The sequence below is a fragment of the Oncorhynchus gorbuscha genome, linkage group LG05 (assembly GCF_021184085.1).
Source record: "Oncorhynchus gorbuscha isolate QuinsamMale2020 ecotype Even-year linkage group LG05, OgorEven_v1.0, whole genome shotgun sequence".
NCBI lineage: Eukaryota > Metazoa > Chordata > Actinopteri > Salmoniformes > Salmonidae > Oncorhynchus > Oncorhynchus gorbuscha.
In genome coordinates this window covers 29,961,396-29,981,298 of record NC_060177.1, presented here as the reverse complement: position 1 = coordinate 29,981,298, position 19,903 = coordinate 29,961,396, and the positions used below count along the sequence as shown (strand labels likewise).

General features: G+C 45.8%; 1 protein-coding gene across 1 annotated transcript in view; it reads left to right on the top strand.

The window, feature by feature from the left end:
- Nucleotides 1-19,903, top strand: part of LOC124035809 (ankyrin repeat domain-containing protein 11-like) — a 147,320-nt gene that overhangs the window by 33,711 nt on the left and 93,706 nt on the right.

The following is a 19,903-nucleotide window of genomic DNA, read 5'->3' as shown; positions in this document are numbered from 1 at the left end:
AAGGTTTGAACACGCTGTATAATGTTTTGAAACGTTGTTTACAGAAAGGGGGTTGTTTTCTAAGGCCCGTATTCCTGTACTCCAGTAGGCTTGTTGTTTTGACTCCTCAGATTTCTCCAAACCGTCTCGGATGCTAAATAAACGACACTCGTATGACACCATAGAGAGGGTTTGCTGTGGAGCTGCCTACCGGTCTGTGTGTGTGGCTATAGACTCAATCATTTCAAGCCATGGATTGAGCCAGTCTCTCTAGCTATGAGAGAGAGAGTGGGAGAGGGCCCGACAGGAGCAGTGCTAGTACCAGCTGGCAGCTTTAAAGCCCTGCACTTTCAACTGGAATGTGTGTTTTAAGAGCAGGGCTTAGTGCATGCCCAGGCCCTGCCTTCCTGTCCCTTTGTTAAAGGGGTTCTGTGTTTTAGCTGGTGTGGGCTTGTGTGTGTGATTTGGTGTGTGTGTGTGCATGGTTGTTTGTGTGGCGAGCAACTTGGTTTGGAAAGTAGGTCACCGCTCCCGTAGAGCTCAGTGTCACTAATGAAGTGTCCCTCTCCTGCATGCGACTCATGTGACCGTGCTGCTCGATCAGTAAGTAGTGGCAGCCCACGCCTCTGAAGTGACGGCCGCCTTTTCCCCACGGCACACACAGAGACTTTCAGCATGGGCGCTGAACAATCGATCTTCCCTCCCTACTCTCATTTTGCTCTACTCTTCCTTCTGTAGCCTTCTCTTTAGCCAGACGCTCTGTGCAACGGAAGCTGGTGGTGTTTACCTCCTGAAATCATACCGGATCTGCTTACTGTCAGTGGAAACTGATCAAAAAAGCCCATTATGCTGCCAGTACAGCCCCCCCACCCCCACCTCTCCTCATGTGATGCCAGTCACATGGTTTCCAGGCACCAGTAGAGTAAATCAGAATCAGATTTTATTTTTAACTGCTCTACATCCTCCACTTTGCCAATGGTTAGCAGAAACAGACGTAGGTTACGGTGTACGTCTCTCTCCCTCTGTTTCATGCTCTGTTGCCTCTCCTCTCTTTTGCTCTTTGCCACTCCCTGTCTCATGCTCTCTCCACTCTTCCTTTCTATCTCTGTCTCTCACTCTGTCTCTCGCTCTCGCTCTCTGTCTCGCTCTCTGTCTCGCTCTCTGTCTCGCTCTCTGTCTCGCTGTCTGTCTCGCTCTCTGTCTCGCTCTCTGTCTCTCGCTCTCTGTCTCTCTGTCTCTCGCTCTCTGTCTCTCGCTCTCTGTCTCTCGCTCTCTGTCTCTCGCTCTCTGTCTCTCGCTCTCTGTCTCTCGCTCTCTGTGTGTAGCCTGCTCCCAGCCCTCGGCAGTGCTGATATTACTCTCAGCGTTATCTGCTGGTTGGGAGTTGTGCTGTGTTGGATGGTAGTGCAGATGAAAGGGTGTCTCTCCTGTGAATGCTCTCCCTGCACCGTTTTGCCTCTGCTCATTACCAGCTTGTTTTTTCTCTCTCTCCTCCCCTTTTCCAAAGTAGGCCTGTTCTTCAATAGGATTAGTCTGCAGCACTCTGAACAGGAAAGTGGGCCCTGCCAGTCATATTACATAACTCTCATAGCCAGGCTTGAGACAACTATAGGGGCTTTGTTCCTCAAGACCCTGCTCCCACCCGCCTACCTCTCCCCCTGGCAGGCCACATGCTAATGCTCTATTGAAAGAGTCTGTGTGCTCCAAACAGGCATGGCTCTGTGGCCAGGGAGGAGAGAAACTCTGCATCATTACCCTGCAAATTGGCATTTCACTCATATCTTTCGCTGAGGAATGTGAACTCGAGGCAGAAGAAAGCGGGAACTTTGTTGTGATTAGGTTTTCTTGTAAGCACGTTGAATGATGAGATGATATAGGAGGTTGTGGACCGTCCAAAGGATTGAACCTTTACTGTGTTGGCGTTCCAAATGTATTGGTTTTTCTCTCCCTTCTGACTAGACTAGTGTGCCCCGTTAACCACTTAGGTTGCAGACTTGTATTGTTGTGGTTACATTGTTCTGTGGCATAGGCCCATGTCTCGTGATTCTGTAGCTTATCTGAGCAGAAGTTTGAAGGTTTGTACATTATAGTAGGCTTGTTGCACAATGTGAAGAGCAGGATTGGTAGGGGCTAAAATTATGCCTTTGCCCAAGGTTTTCCTTGTCATCCTGTTCCCAATCATTAGAGCGAAGCACTGAAGAGGAACCATTCTTTAAGATGATATCCAAGCGTGTGTTGTCATTGTGCCATTAATCAGCTCAGCTGCGGATCGGCTGAGGTTCATTTTCAAACACACCCTGAAAGGAAGTGTCAACGAGCATCTCATCCCGCTGCAGAGGGAGCGATGTTGGTAGCTATGGTGGGTATCGCCAATACGTGACGACTCCAATCGGCGTTACGGTCTGGCTGATGGAAAACGCCTCCATGTATTTCTCAACTAACCTGCAATTGCTGACACTTTGTTTGTTCTCGAAATCAGGGAAAAGTGTATCTTATAATTGTGCAGGTGGTTACAAAAACCAGAGACAATTCTGAAAGATATGAAATCCATGTTTTGTATTGAGTGAGAAATGCCTCTTGCATATGTAGATCTTTGTTTTGGGCGCACTGTGTGACGTGCTGTCATCTTCTACACTTGGCCGAGCCACACGGACAATCCTAGTTCCTGCTGGGAAATGCTAGATGTGCGGCAGCTAAGATGGCGAGGAACCTACTCGGCAGCACACAACTTTCCGATTTCTCTTTTTGGTAGAACAACATGCAACTGGACACAAGCGTTTATAACATACTATATTTCCCGAATCGAGAACCAAGTATCGCCAAATGCAGGTTAGTTGAACGATACACAGCAGCGTTTTCCATTAGCCAGACCGTATTGCCGATTTTTGGAGTCATCACATATCGGCGATATCCACCGTAGCTAGGCGGTAGGTAGCATCCAGCCGTCTTTCTGTCTGTCCACTCACAGGACACAACTATAAATGTGGATTTTGGAAGTGTGCGGTCACCAGCTCCAATCATATATAACCCCTTTGACAAACGGGCTGAGACACTGACCTTTGAGTGTGTCTTGATGGCAGAAACATTGTATTGTGTGTTTGTCTTTGCAGATGGCACAGGTTCAGAGGCGAAGCCCCACTGCTTCGGAAGGTGTTGAAGGTAGCCGTAGTAATAAGAAGGTACAGGGAGCCACGTCCGACTCTGCCACGGAAATGGTTTTTGATGGTTGGTTGGGCAAGCGGCGCACTGGGCTTCGGAAATTTGCATCTCGGTGTGAGAATGAAAAGGACAAATAGCGCCAACTACATCGGAAATAGTTTGTAAGTGCCGACTACAGGGCGCTCTCCCGTGAGGTATGAAGTGGTGGGGAGATGAGATGGGAAGGAAAAGATTTCAATCTTCAGTATGTCAAAAGAGAACATTGCTTTGAATGCAGTTTGTGTGTAAGCGGAGAACAGGATGTATCCATTTTTTAATGAAGAGATGTTATGCTGCTGGCTTGAAAAGAATGTGCTGCTCAGAGGTCAGGGTTGATTCTCATGCTCTGCTCAAGGGTATGGCTCAGAGCTGCTGACAGCCAGGCAGACCAGTGTTTGTCCCACCACTCCCACACACACTGTCAGAACCAAGCTCACCCACCACAGCAACACAGTGACTGCGGAGGAGAGGGGACTGGCTGTGATGATAGATAGCCAGTGCTACTCTGAAATGGTCAGATTTGTAGTGTCTGTCTGGATGCTGAGGAGTTGGCTGGGTGTTTTGTAGATAGAACATTAAAAACATTCTGTCCCATCTCCCCTTCTCCAGAGCCAAGTTCCCATCAGCGAGTCGTCCATACACTAAGTCTGTGTTTAGATCTTACATCTATTTTTAGAGCTGAGCTTTGGCTTAAGTGCTGAGAATAACAGAATAACAGTAGCCTCTTTACTTTGCCTTTAACCAATAGATATGACAGTGGTGTTGCATTGGACAAGACTAGACAATGGCCTCACGTGATTCTGTTCAATCAGGGTCCAAGAGACCAGATTGACTGGTCCTAGCCTGCTCACTGTCCCTCTGCCTCTCTCCCTCCAGTACAACAAGCTCTGAACAGTGCTATCTACCCGCCAGGCACCCAGTGTCTCCCTCTCTGGGCCTCTATTGTACCTGTACCTCCACCCATCGTCTCCTCAGAGGATCAAACAGTTCCCCGTCAAATATGGAGGGGGGGGGGAAACAAAACCCAGTGGAACAAATGATTGTGTTTGTTCTAATGTGAGTTAAAGGGGCCCTCCCACAGCGTCTCCTGGCAGCCTGTGTTTCTGCCTGTTTGCCAGGGTGTTTAGAACTCTGTCTGGGTGGTTTAAAGAACATGGATTGCCATGGAGACATTGTGCATTATTTCTATATCTGACCCTTTCAGCTCAATCTGCAAGCTGTAATTGGATTATTTGTAGTGTAACGTGTTTCATCTCTTTCTCTGTAGAGCGAGAATGGAAATATGAAGGATTTGTTTCACTATATCTGACTGGCAGAGTATAGTGTCAGCTCAGCAGCCTGACTGTGAAACGGCCTACACCACAGTGCTCTTCTGCACTTTGTTAGTGTTGTATTTACGGGATAGAACAGCTTGATATGAGTGATGGGACTTAGTGCACATAAATTGGTTCTTTCTGCCTTACCTTTCACCTCTTAATTGGTCAACGTCACCAGACACTAGGGTTTTCCTCTATTTCTAACTTTACTGTTGTTTTCTGTCTGTGTGAATTGAGTACTCCATATTAAAATGACTAACAGAGAAAATGTATAATCATATTCTAAAATCTATAGAACACGATCAATAAATATCTCTAAACATTGGCTCAGCGATTTGCTTCGATATCATTACTTTTCTTGCTGTTTCACTTGCAGCTGTTGTGTACAATTTCTGAGATGATTGTGTCCATGTTGAAATCGGTGCGGTGAGCGAGCGGGAAAGATGGCAGAAAGAGGAGCCACAACAGCCATTATCCTCTTCTGTCCTTCCCCCATCTCCTCCCTCCCCCATCCCCGAGTGACGCTGTGGTTTTTCCCCTGACTGCTGCCAGGTCTCTCCCTCCCTCTCTCTTCTCTCGGGATCATGATGACTGAGCTGTTTGTACGGGGCTGGAGATTAGCAGGCTAATGTAGTGTTGAGTGGGAGAGCAGAAGCCGAGGCACGGACACTAGAGGTCCACCAATTAATCGGAATGGTCGATTAATTAGGGCCGATTTCAAGTTTTCATTACAATCAAAAATCGTTTTTTTGGGGCGCCGATTACATTTTCTTATTAAAAAAAAATCTTTCTACCTTTTATTTAACTTGGCAAGTTAAGAACACATTGTTATTTTCAATGACAGCCTAGGAACGGTGGGTTAGCTGCCTCGTTTAGGGGCAGAACGACAGATTTTCACCTCGTCAGCTCGGGGGATCCAATCTTGAAACCTTACAGTTGACTAGTCCAACGTAATAAGGACCTTCCCCTCTCTCGTTGCACTCCACAAGGAGACTGCCTGTTACGCAAATGCAGTAAGCCAAGGTAAGTTGCAAGCTAGCATTACACTTATCTTAAAAACAATCAATCATAATCACTAGTTAACTACACATGTTTGATATTACTATGTATTATCTAGCGTGTCCTGCGTTGCATATAATGTGACTGAACAAGTATCTAAGTATCTGACTGAGCGGTGGTAGGCAGAAGCAGGCGCGTAAACATTCATTCAATCCGCACTTTAGTGCATTTTGCCAGCAGCTCTTCTTTGTGCGTCAAGCATTGCGCTGTTTATGACTTCAAGCCTATCAGCTCCTGAGATGAGGCTGGTGTAACCGAAGTGAAATGGCTAGCTAGTTAGCGCGCGCTAATAGCGTTTCAAACATCACTCTCACTGAGCCTTCTAGTAGTTATTCCCCTTGCTCTGCATGGGTAACGCTGTTTCGATGGTGGCTGTTGTGTTGCTGGTTCGAGCCCAGGGAGGAGCGAGGAGAGGGACGGAAGCTATACTGTTACACTGGCAATACTAAAGTGCCTATAAGAACATCCAATAGTCAAAGGTTAATGAAATACAAATGGTATAGAGCGAAATGGTCCTATAATTCCTATAATAACTACAACCTAAAACTTCTTACCTGGGAATATTGAAGACTCATGTTAAAAGGAACCACCAGCTTTCATATGTTCTCATGTTCTGAGCAAGGAACTGAAACGTTAGCTTTCTTACATAGTACATATTGCACTTTTACTTTCTTCTCCAACACTTTGTTTTTGCATGATTTAAACCAAATTGAACATGTTTCATTATTTACTTGAGGCTAAATTGATTTTATTGATGTATTATATTACGTTAAAATGAGTGTTAAATGGGCCTCCCGGGTGGCGCAGTGGTTAAGGGTGCTGTACTGCAGCGCCAGCTGTGCCATCAGAGACTCTGGGTTCACGCCCAGGCTCTGTCGTAACCGGTCGCGACCGGGAGGTCCATGGGGCGACGCACAATCGGCCTAGCATCGTCCGGGTTAGGGAGGGCTTGGTCGGTAGGGATGTCCCTGTCATTGTGGCGGCAGGGTAGCCTAGTGGTTAGAGCGTTGGACTAGTAACCGTAAGGTTGCGAGTTCAAACCCACGAGCTGACAAGGTACAAATCTGTCTTCTGCCCCTGTTCCCAGGCCGTCATTGAAAATAAGAATGACTGACTTGCCTGGTTAAATAAAGTTTTTTTTTTTAAATACACAATGAGACGCAATTTTTTTTTTTATCTGAGGACGCATGACTTTCAACCTTCGTCTCTCCTGAGCCCGTACGGGAGTTGTAGCGATGAGACAAGATAGTAGCTACTAAAATAATTGGGCACCACGAAAAAGGGGTAAAATTTCCACAAAACAATAAAATAAAATAATGAGTGTTGTCATTTATTATTATTTATTGTCATTATTACAAATAAAAATTGGCCGATTTAATCGGGCTTTGGCTTTTTTTCCCTCCAATAATCTGTATCGGTATAGATAAATCATAATCGGCCGAGCTCTTAACGGACACCCACAGTGATGGGGCCTGTGCCTGCTGAACAACATTGGACCTGGGCTGTCCTGGGGGAGCCTGACAGCGTCAGGGTAAGCTATACCCTTGTAGTGGTGAATGGAATGTATTGAGTTTGTATTAAATACACACACAGCCTAATCTCTTGCACTGAGTGCTCTGCTAGTAGACGGGCCTATTTTAGGGAGCCACTTATTAAAGGTTGAATGAGTGGAGTAGCTTGTTCCCTCGTCTCTGGTTTCTCACCATAATGGCAGCCATAATGGCTCTGTTTCTGATTTATGTCAGGTGGGATCTGATTTCAGGAAACTCTGTTTTTTTTCTTCTTCCAGTAATCTGAATTCCCTGTGCTCCCCACCCAGTCCACCTCTCAGGGGAGCCTGGAGCAAAGTGCTCGGGCCTGGGTGGACAGAACCATAGCACGGCAGCCCAGCCCACTGGCAGTTGCAACCCAATCCTGCTCTCAGCTTTTTGATTCAGTCCGCTGTCACTCCAGCAGCCAGAGCACTGTGACCTTGGTTTCAAGTAGCCCTGGCTTGGTAGTAAGCCAATACCACTCCTGGGATGGTGTGACCTTGTTCACCAGCCCACTGTACGTCTGCATGACTCTCTCCCCCCCTTTGGCAGAAGGGGCGACCTTTGCTTGCTGTGATAATTCAATGCAAAAACAAGAAATTGAGTCATTGGCTGGTCGTTGGGACTGTCCTGCTTGTGGTTGCATAAAGGCTGTTGAATGTTGTATTAACCTGTCCCGGGCTCTGATCTGAGAGGCTCTGGGTCAGAGCTATCTGTCTTATGTGATTGTTTATGTGCTTCCCTGTGTGGGCTACAGCAAAAGACTGTTACGTCAGCATCAAATGAGCTCCCTCTAGTCTAGTACACCTGTCATTTGGCCACTTGGCTTGGTTGGAACTGTGAAATTACTTTTCCCCTTTTTTCAATCAACTGATTGGAGCCCTGGCCAATCAGTGGGTTTGTGTCGTGTTGCTGATACAGGGATGGAACGGAACGTTTTATTGCCTGAATGAACGGGAACTGCTCAGTAGCTAGGCTAACTGATATGCTTTCTTAGTGAAATCCTATGGCTTCTTTTGGGGTTGAGGTTTGTTTGGGTTGTGTCAAATCACTGTTGTCCAGTGCTGGTTGGTGAGCCACATACTTGTTGTCACAGAGTGGTAAAAGCCTTACGTAAACACAATGGGTACTAGCAGTGTATCTGACTGAACAACAAAGACCTATAGGTCAGCAGCTGGACCAGTCTCTCGTCAGCATCCTGTTAAATTATGATGTTGCTGAAGTGGATAGCAGCAGTCTTAGTGGCTCCTGGTCAATTCTGCACTCCAGCCACCCAGGCCATAGACTTCTCTCTGCTACCGCACAGCAAGCACTACCGGTGCACCAAGTCTGAAACCAACAGGAACCTGAACAGCTTCTACCCACAAGCCGTATGACTGTTAATCAAGGCTACTAAAATAGCTAATCAAATAACGAGTCGGACTACCTGCATTGACCCTTTTTTGTTTTTTCTAACACTCTTGCGCTGACTCTCTACACACACACACACACACACACACACACACACACACACACACACACACACACACACACACACACACACACACACACACACACACACACACACACACACACACACACACACACACACAGCATGCTTGTTTTAAGCGACTTAGTGCTATCTGGATGAAACCTAAAAGAATGTGTTTCCTGTTCTGTTGTAGGGGTGCAAGGAATTTTGTTTTTGTTGTGCTGTGTCTTGGCCCGTGCATGCAGAGAAACATGAAGGGTTAAGCAGGCCTGGGCTTCTCTCTGCTCTCTCCGGATCCAGGTGTTCATCTATCAGTGGGCTCACGGCGACAGACAGCAGGCACTTAATGTGGGCCCTGTGTGTGTGTGTGTGTGTGTGTGTGTGTGTGTGTGCCCCCTCCCTGCTCCTGGCTTTGATTCACTCCAGCTGGCCTCACTGGAATCAGCTCTGTATCGGCCCAGGCCTGTATGCTGGGGAGAATTCATGCTTGAAATTGTAATTGCTGTTGTATGTGAAGATGAGTCCCCCCCCCCCCCACACACACACACACACTTGAAGTTTCCATTTTTGCAAATGGGGGATAAGTGCTTTGTTATATTATGTAAACATGATTTTTAGACTGGGTCTTTTTTTTTTTTATACAAAAACTCTTTACATAAAAGGACTGTAAAGATCTGTGCTTTCCATATACCTCTTATGTAAACAATGTGTTGCCCTGTCATAAGCTCTTGGTGCCCTTAGATGGAGTGAACCCTCTCACTACAGACTGGGTACTACAAAGAAGGATCAATGAGCTAGCCAGCTAACTTTCATAAACAACCATGAAATAGCTGTTTTTATGGTTCATTAAGAAAGCTTGACTTAGATATGTTTTTTTTTTGTTGAGTCAATTAGGTCATGCCCATTTCAAGTTCTTTCAGAATAGATAGGCAAGTTATCTGGCTAACTCATTGCTCCTGCTTTGTAGTATATCCTTAGGGCGGTATATTGGTGAGATGGATAGATCCTGAGAAACAGAGCAGTAGATTGATGTTTTGGACCGAGTTGTTGTTGTTGTTGTTGTTCAGCTGTTCACAGAGATGGTGATAAAGAGCGGGGGGGGGTCATCGAGTCACTGAGCGTCTCTGTGTGTCCACGCTCTCTGACGGAGCCAAGCAGGGGAACAGACGAGGCAGCAGATGGGCCTTCTCAGACTTAACCCTTCCCACGCCTCTCGCGGTCCTGTCTGTCCATGCAGGCAGGCAGGACGGAAGGAACGCTCTCATGGCTCGCTCTCTCCACCTCGGTGTTCATGTCATATCCACAATGGCGGAACATCGGTGTCTGATGAGAAGTGGTCAGGATGACACATGGCGGTCTCCATTGGGGACAACAGTATGCTCCCTCATCCTCTCTCTTGGTCCCCCTATCCCGCTCTCTCACACTCCCTCTCCCCTGCTGAGAAAGGGCCTGGTGTACTGCTGCTCCAGATTTATGGAAATGAAGACACAACACACCCCTGTGATAACCACTGGCTGCCTGCCAACTCGGTCAGATGACCGCTGTCTCAGTGGGCGGTAAACACGGGCTTAGTTTGAATCTGACGACCCTGCTACTGAGAATCTCTGGTCTACACATATAACATGCTCACCTGCTATCTCCAAATGCAGATCTAGCATTGTTACCTGTTAATCCATTTTTGCTCAGCCAACTTTATGGATGGTTTCCCTCTCCCTCCTGGCCCCAGTGCTTTAAATAGAAGCCCCTCTGGGAGGATCAATACAAACTCCATGGTAATTGATGAGGAGGCAGACTGATGACCTGGACACTGCAAGTGGGAACCTGAGGAGATTACAAGGTGGGAAGCGGGTTTCAGCGGGTTTCATCACATGCATATTAATTTTTATCTTTTGGAGAAGGTTTGCTCTGTCTGTAGGTGTCCACTGCCTGGAAAGCTAGTTGGATTCTCTTTCAGGGAATTCAAGGTTGTATCTTAGATTGTGTTCCCCTTCCAGGTAGTCTCCATCTGTTGCACTGCCATATGACCAATGCTGTTGTCTGGCAGCAGCTCTTTCTGGTTCTGTAATGAATACTAGCTTTACTCATCAGTGAAGAGAATAGCAGCCAAACCATCATTTCAATCCATGGTTTAATCTTAGAGTAAACTATAGTCTGTGATACCATCTCTTGATACTTAACAAAGGACCATGCTATAGGCCCGTCTGAGGCCCCAACCTCACCCTTTTGGCCAAGGGAAAAGGGCCTAAATTGTTAGCTATCCACAGTGTCCTCTGGGCTGTTTAGACTTTGCTTCTCCTTTTTGTTTGGTGGGGCGGGGAGGATGTGCATTATTCAACCTGGCCCAACCTGATGCAGGGCAGTAGGGTGGCTCTCTCCTCTCTCTCATTGTCCAGCTTTCATCCTCATTTCACTTCTCAAGGTTCTCTGGACAAAAGTGGCTTTTCTGGTGACCTCTGGCAAAGACTTAATGACCCCCCAATGATCGCCAGGGAGGCTTTATGTCCTCCCCCATTCTGTTATTGTTTGGGGAACAGAAAGCAGCTCTCGGTCTCTGTTCATTTGAGGCCTGGATTGGAATGGTGATGGCTGGAGCTGTTGATGATGCATGGTGTGACTGATGAGGTGGAACATTTGGGCCATGGAGCCCATTGCTATAGGGCCTAAAAGAATGATCTCAACAGCCTCCGGTCCAGAACCCAGAGGACAGAGGGCCTCACATTAGCCCCAGATTGAAGGGTTTCTGTTTTGGTGTGGTTTACTTTTCAGAGTAAGTTGTCTGCTTCCGTGCAATGGTGCTTGCCAGAAACCTACAGTGTCTGTCTTGGACATGGTTCGGTACCCTTGTCACCGCGTCTTGTGTTTGACTTGGACTTAGTGAAGGCAGGCATTTTGACTTCCACTCTTGAAAGAAGCAGTGAAGGGGAGAGAGGGGATTGTATGTGTTTGTTTTTGTGCCAGATGTTCTGAAAAGATGGACTGGACTCTCTCCCATGCTGGCATGGCGTTGGTGTTTGTGACAGGCTGGCGGCCCTCCCTCTCTTGATGGATTATGGGCTTCAGAGTCTTGTGCTGTAGTTTTTGTTATACTGATACAGCAGTATTCTAGCTACTCAGAACTACAACGTTAATTGAGGTTAATAAGTAAAACGAGTGTCATTGCCAAGTACCAAGTTTCTGTTGACCTCGTTTGGACACCTTTGCCAGAAGCATGGCCCACGAGAGGAATTATTGTTTGTTTTTGTCTCAACCAGAATCTCCCCGTTATTCCATCCAGAGCATTATGTGCTTTATTATTCAGCAGGCTATTTGTAACAGTTGTGTTGGTGATTTTGAGTGTTGTTGGGGAAACTACCATGTTTGTAGCCTAGTAGTGGTAAGATGCTCAAATCTACAAATTCTGGTTCTGTGGAACTAGAAAATAATAGACTTTACCCTCCGCTTCTCTCTTTCACCAGCAGCTTTTTGCCCGTCTCTTCCTATTTCCCTCAGCCAGGAATGTTTTCCTGTCAAAATGGCAGGTCCCTGTCGGCTCAGAGCGCTGGGTTCAGAGTACTCTACATTCGCCTTGTTTGTCATGGTAGTCCCAGGAGTGACTCACAACACAGGAATAGCTGATATATTCTGGACTTAAATAGTACGGCAATTATCATATTTTCATTCCATGTGTTTTTCTTTCTCCTTCTCTCCTTCTCTGTAAGAAAAACGTGGTTTATCTGTGCTTCGCGTGTAATTGCTTTACATCGGCATAATCACCCACAGCCTGAGAACTGCTGTAGTTTGGAGGCTGTTTATATGTTAAGCAGAGATACGGTGTATTCGGAAAGTATTCAGACCCCTTGACTTTTTCCACATCTTGTTACGTTACAGCCTTATTCTAAAATTGATTAAATCGTCCCGTCCCCCCCTCCCCTCATCAATCTATGCACAATACCCCACAATGACAAAGCAAAAAGAGATTTGATTTTTTGTGTGCAAATGTATTAGAAATAAAAGCTGAAATATCATATTTACTTAAGTATTCAGACCCTTTACTCAGTAATTTGTTGTAGCACCTTTGGCAGCTATTACAACCTTGAGTCTTCTTGGCTATGATGCTACAAGCTTGGCACACCTGTATTTGGGGAGTTTCTCCCATTCTTCTCTGCAGATCCTCTCAAGCTCTGTTAGGTTCGACGGGAAGTGTCGTTGTACAGCTATTTTCAGGTCTCTCCAGAGATGTTCGATTGGGTTCAGCTCTGGAAAAATACATTCTAAAAACCTGTTATCCCTTTGTCATTATGGGGTATTTCGTACAGATTAATGAGGAAAATGTTTTATTTAATACATTTTAGAATAAGGCTGTAATGCAAAAAATGAGGAAAAAGTCAAGGGGTCTGAATACTTTCCGAATGCACTGTATGTGAGATCTGTCTGCAGCTCTTCAATTATGTAAATGTTTCAACTGTTCATAATTACTGTCTTCTATAAATGGGCGTGGCTTCACAACATTTTTAGATTTGAAGAAAATGGTGGAAAATATGCAGCCAATGTCTGAGGAGAGCGGATACAAATTCATTGCTTTAGCGAATTATAACAAATGCTAAGAAAATGTTGAGCAACGTAATAAAGTAATGACTTTAAAAATAAGTTGTGTTACACGTTATGTTGACTGACAATTTATTTGCTACGCTATCCTTACGAACTGCATAGCATTACAGCAGTATGTACTTTACTGGTATGTTAGCTAGTTACCTAACATTAGTTGGCTACCAATACATCGAACTTGCCAGGCAGTATATTAACTATCTGCAATGTAACCCAACGTTTATTGACTTGATAGACATCATTCTCAGCTAAGTGGTTTAGTCATGGGTGCGTTTCAATGGACATTGTTACATCTGTCGATTTACTCCGATTTCAGAGAACTCTTGTGCAGAATAGCCGATGAATTTACGAATGCTCAACACTCGTAGAATATGGCCGGTGTCAGTAAACTTTTGCAAAAATAACAAGCGTAATACATTTTTTGCCAGCAGCACACTTAGTCACCCACGACTTGCAGCGCTGCAAGGGTCTCAAATAGAACCAAGTTCTGTTTAGCACCTGGCTCCTGAGCAGTTAGGATGAAATTATTGTACACTGCTCAAAAAAATAAAGGGAACACTTAAACAACACAATGTAACTCCAAGTCAATCACACTTCTGTGAAATCAAACTGCCTACTTAGGAAGCAACACTGATTGACAATAAATTTCACATGCTGTTGTGCAAATGGAATAGAAAACAGGTGGAAATTATAGGCAATTAGCAATACTCCCCAATAAAGGAGTGGTTCTGCAGGTGGTGACCACAGACCACTTCTCAGTTCCTATGCTTCCTGGCTAATGTTTTGGTCACTTTTGAATGCTGGCGGTGCTTTCACTCTAGTGGTAGCATAAGACGAGTCTACAACCCACACAAGTGGCTCAGGTAGTGCAGCTCATCCAGGATGGCACATCAATGCGAGCTGTGGCAAGAAGGTTTGCTGTGTATGTCAGCGTAGTGTCCAGAGCATGGAGGCGCTACCAGGAGACAGGCCAGTACATCAGGAGACGTGGAGGAGGTCGTAGGAGGGCAACAACCCAGCAGCAGGACCGCTACTTCTGCCTTTGTGCAAGGAGGAGCAAGAGGAGCACTGCCAGAGCCCTGCAAAATGACCTCCAGCAGGCCACAAATGTGGATGTGTCTGCTCAAACGGCCAGAAACAGACTCCATGAGGGTGGTATGAGGGCCCGACGTCCACAGGTGGGGGTTGTGCTTACAGCCCGTCACCGTGCAGGGCGTTTGACATTTGCCAGAGAACACCAAGATTGGCAAATTTGTCACTGGCGCCGTGTGCTCTTCACAGATGAAAGCAGGTTCACACTGAGCACATGTGACAGAGTCTGGAGATGCCGTGGAGAACGTTCTGCTGCCTGCAACATCCTCCAGCATGACCGGTTTGGCGGTGGGTCAGTCGTGGGGTGGCATTTCTTTGGGGGGCCGCACAGCTCGCCAGAGGTAGCCTGACTGCCATTAGGTACCGAGATGAGATCCTCAGACCCCTTGTGAGACCATATGCTGGTGCGGTTGGCCCTGGGTTCCTCCTAATGCAAGACAATGCTAGACCTCATGTGGCTGGAGTGTCAGCAGTTCCTGCAAGAGGAAGGCATTGATGCTATGGACTGGCCTGCCCGTTCCCCAGACCTGAATCCAATTGAGCACATCTGGGACATCATGTCTTGCTCCATCCACCAACGCCATGTTGCACCACAGACTGTACAGGAGTTGGCCGATGCTTTAGTCCAGGTCTGGGAGGAGATCCCCCCCAGGAGACCATCCGCCACCTCATCAGGAGCATGCCCAGGCGTTGTAGGGAGGTCATACAGGCACGTGGAGGCCACACACACTACTGAGCCTCAGTTTGACTTGTTTTAAGGACATTACATCAAAGTTGGATCAGCCTGTAGTGTGGTTTTCCACTTGAATTTTGAGTGTGACTCCAAATCCAGACCTCCAAGGGTTGATAAATTTGGTTTCCATTTATTATTTTTGTGATTTTGTTGTCAGGACATTCAACTATGTAAAGAAAAAAGTATTTAAGAAGAATATTTCATTCATTCAGATCTACGATGTGTTATTTTAGTGTTCCCTTTATTTTTTTGAACAGTGTATACATTTTTGATTTTTATTTAACTAGGCAAGCCAGTTAAGAACTAATTCTAATTTACAATGTCAGCCTTCCCTCTGCCAAACCCAGGTGACGCTGGGGCAATTGTGCTCCGCCCTATGGGAGAGCACAATAGCTTTCTCTGCTACCACAGGGGAAGCGGTACTGGAGCTCCAAGTCTAGGTCCATGAGGCATCTAAACAGCTTCTACCCCCAAGCCATAAGACTACTGAACAGCTAATCAAATGGCTACCCCCCCCCCCCCCCCCTATGTTGCAGGTACTCTCTGTTATTACCTATTCATAGTCACTTTAATAACCCTACCCACATGTACATATTACGTCAATTACCTCGACACCGGTACCCTCTGTATATAGCCCCTCTATTGTTATTTACTGCTGCTCTTTAATTATTTGTTATTCTTATCTCTTTTTTGGGGGTATTTTCTTAACTGCATTGTTGGTTAGGGGTTTGTAAGTAAGCTTTTCACTGTAGGGTCTACACCTGTTGTATTCAGTGCATGTGACAAATACAATTCAATTTGATTTGTATCAGTGGCGAGCAAACAGTGCAGACGTGACGTGACTGAGCCAGCCTCCAGCCATCCAGGAGCGCCTGCCTGTTTTGAGTTTCCATTGAAACTCTCTCCCCTGGGTGGGAGCATTATCTCTCCTGGCTGCAAGAAGTCCATTATTTACCGAGCAGAGCACTGAGCCCGCCCTAATACAATGTTCCATTAGATTGCATCAGCCAGATTTATTGCTGGGCTCCTCATCTCTAGCACCGATCTGTGGTCTGGGCTCCGGATTCTGCAGGAGGGAGGAAACGAGGTGGTGGTTCGGAGAAACAGGATCTGGTGTGGGGCATTTCTCCATTCTGTAGACTGACAGAGAAGAGCTGAGGGGTCTGGGCCTCGCACCTGTGAACCTTATTTTTAGGCAAAGGATACTCATCTGAGCTGCTCTGAGATGCGTAACTTGAGCTGCACCATGAATGAATCCCTCTCCCATGGTTTTTAGACAGACATATTTTTAATAATAACCCCCTCTTTCCTTTTATTAAATGAGGCTTTGGTCGTGAAGGAGAGCGCCATATGTCAGATAGGTAGCAGCAGACAGCCACCGTGTGATGCCTTAGTCCTGTCTGCAGCACAGCCCAGCTCACGTGGATCGCTGTCTGGAGGAACTGCGTGCAGAGAAACACAATGCATGATTCCTACTAGCACTCATGCCTTGTGGAGGTGTAGAGGTTTCCTAGGCTGCAAATATTCTAGTTTACAATCTCACACTTTGTTTACATTATGGTTCTCGTAGTGTAGGCCAAATGTCACTCATGAGATCGCATGTTTGTTATTGAATTTTGAATTCTGAAATGGCACTACAGAATTAATCCTAAACCTTTCCTCCTCGTGTTCCGTGTTCATCCAAGCCAAGGACAGTTGTTAGGAGTGACTCACTCACCCATCAACCCACCCACACACACCAACGGTAGCAAATAGAATGGCTTATGTGGCAGCACTGGGGTCAAGTGGGACACCTGGGATGTTGGTTGCCTCTGCTCAAAGGACTGTGTAAAGAATAATTCTGTGTTCTTTCCTCTCAGCAGTTTTTTACTTATGCAGAAATCCAATGGATTGCCTGGAGATCGTGCCATTGGGATATGTGGCAATTAGGGTTGCGTAGGGTCTGAAACTTTCCGATGCATTTCCATGGGAAGTTAAACCCGGGAATTTGGGGTATTCTGCTTAAATTCATCAAAGTTAGCTTTTAACGGTGAACCTTTTTTGTGGGATACACACAAGGCAATTCTAGATCTTGTGGCATATTTTTGTTAAACTATCCCCAATTCAATGGAATTCAACCCTCTTCCATTACATCTACAGCGGCTTCTCAAGATCTTGCAAACTAATGAGATGCTATTGAGCCCACACTACTACACTGTCTGAGCTAAGGACTACATGCTTTCTGGTAAGTTGTGATTATAATACTGGCTGGGGTGAATATATTTTTTATGACATACATGATTTTTTGTTAACTAATAAATAGTAGTCTACAGCAATGTGTGTCTTCAAATCATTTCTAACTTGTAAACAAGTTAGTTTTGGCTACCATGTGGGTTTTTAGCTTGACTGAGCCTGCTAACTGAGGAGTGTTAATTCACCTGTTTATCTGTACATGGAATTTCTTTGTCATTTTTTTCTAATCTTTACAGGAAAATGCCACGGGCACTATCTGGTGTGCGGAGACATTTCACTGCAGCTGAATGGGGGAATGTTGTGGGGGAACGTCGTCAGAGAAATGCTGAAGAAATGCTGATGAATGTCTTGCTCGAGCTGTGTGTACAACTGGTTCACTCTGATGCTCACAGGCAATGTATTTTAGAAGTGATTTCTGAATGTTCTTTACCCAGCATACATCCCTCCAACCAGACATGCTTTATCTACGCATTTGCTGCTCGGTCTAAAGTGGAGGAGTCCTACCCTCACATCACACCCATTGGCTGTGCTGCTCATGCATTGAATCTGTTCCTCAAGTACATCATGGCACTGGAAACAATTGATACACTCTACAAGAGAGCCAAGGAAATGGTTAGATATGTGAAGGATCATCAAGTTACAGCAGCAATCTACCTCACCAATCTGCCCAGCGACACCCATTGGGGTGGTGTTGTCATCATGTTTGAAAGTCTCCTGGAGGGGAAGGAGTCTCTCCAGGAAATGGCCATATCACAGTCTGCCGATATGAACAGCCCCATCAAGAGGATCCTCCTGGATGATGTATTTTGGGAGAGAGTGGTAAGCAACCTGAAACTCCTGAAGCCTATAGCAGTAGTCATTGCATGGATTGAGGGAGACAATGCCATCCTGTCTGATGTTCAGACTGCTCGCAGATGTAAGAGAAGAAATCTGTACTGTCCTGCCCACTTCACTGTTGCTCCAAGCAGAGGAAACTGCAGTTCTGAAATACACCAAAAAGCGTAGAGACTTCTACCCGAAGCACATACACGCCGCACCGTACATGTTGAACCCCAAGTATGCTGGCAAAAGCATCCTGTCTGGTGCAGAGATCAACAAGGCCCATGGTGTCATCACTACCGTGTCTCGCCACCTTGGCCTGGATGAAGATAAGTTTCTTGGCAGTCTGGCGAAGTACACTTCCAAGCAAGGGCTTTGGGATGGAGATGCAATATGGCAGCTGTGCCAACATATCTCATCAACCACCTGGTGGAAGGGACTTTGTGGATCTGAGGCTCTTTCCCCTGTTGCCTCCAGCAACCTTCAAATCCCACCACTCAGATGCCTCGGAGCGCAACTGGTCCTTGTTTGGGAACACACACCAAAGCATGCAACAGGCTGACCAATATAAGGGTTAAAAAAATTGGTGGCCATCCGGGCAAATTTGAGGCTTTTTGAGCCTGACAACGAGCCATCCTCAACAAGGTTGGAAAGTGACAGTGAAGATGAGCCCTCAGAGTCTGATGTTCAAGAGGTGGACATTGAGGAGGTCCAGGGAGAAGGCATGGAAGCCTGAGAGGAAGACAACCACCGCTTTAGTTTCTAGACTATCATTTTACAGATGTATGTTGAAAATGTTTTGGGAGAGGTGATGGATCATTGGGGATCATTCAATATTCCCTTTTGTTGTTCAGTGAAATCATCCCATGTGAAGTCAACTATTTTAATTAAAGTTCATTTCGTAACTCAATTCTTTGTTTTTTTTATTTCTATTGGAAAGATTTAATCATTTGCAATTATGTCTACTCATGATAAGGTAAAAGTTTTATGTTTCTGTCTCCATATATGGTAAATATATCCAATGCAAAATACATCTACATTTAAATGGTATTCACATTAATTTGCACATATTCCCTTTAAATCCCACAGGAAGTTTCCACCTTGGTATATCCCCCAAAATGTGCAACCCTCGTGGCAATCATAACTATGAAGGTCATTATGCCTGTTCATTTTCTACACCGAGAGCTGCAGCTCCCAGGTTTGATGGAGCAGGGTTTTGCTGTTAATACTGTCTAGACATCTACTGTACTATTTCAGCTGAGTGGTTTTAACTCTCGCTGTAAATTCCTAGAGTATAGCGGCTACTCCACTCTCCCTGTTCTCCCTCTCCTGTCATTTCTTCCTCTCCCCATCCCTTCTAGACCACCGCTCTCCTCCCCTTTTCTCAGTCTCCCCGGTGGTTTTCCTATTGCTGTCGTTTTCTTCTTGGTTCTGTGAGCCATATAAATGAAGGTAAACAACACCCAGTCAAATCTATCCTCTCTCCTAACTGTTCATATCCCCATATTCACTGCGGTGCTGCTCATCAGGCAGAAAGCAGCAGTTGATTAAAGGACATAAGCTAGTTGCATCATGACTGTTTCCCCACTCAGAGAGAACAGAACACACAGTGAATATTCAGATAGTGTATAATGCACATAGTGCTGTAATCCCCCCGCTCGGCTATAAGCTATACCATCAGTGCTTGGAGGAAGGAGGATCCGGTTGAACGGAGTTTCTTATTGATGCCGTTGGTACGATGATCACTGTGATATGTTGTGTTTTTAGTGGACTGTTTTTAATATCGTCATGAAATACTTTCAAAGGATAAAAATGGGGCTGCATGGACTGAGAATGGTTGGGTCGAATTGGCTGCCTGGGAGTATAATCATAGATGAGGTCAAAGGAT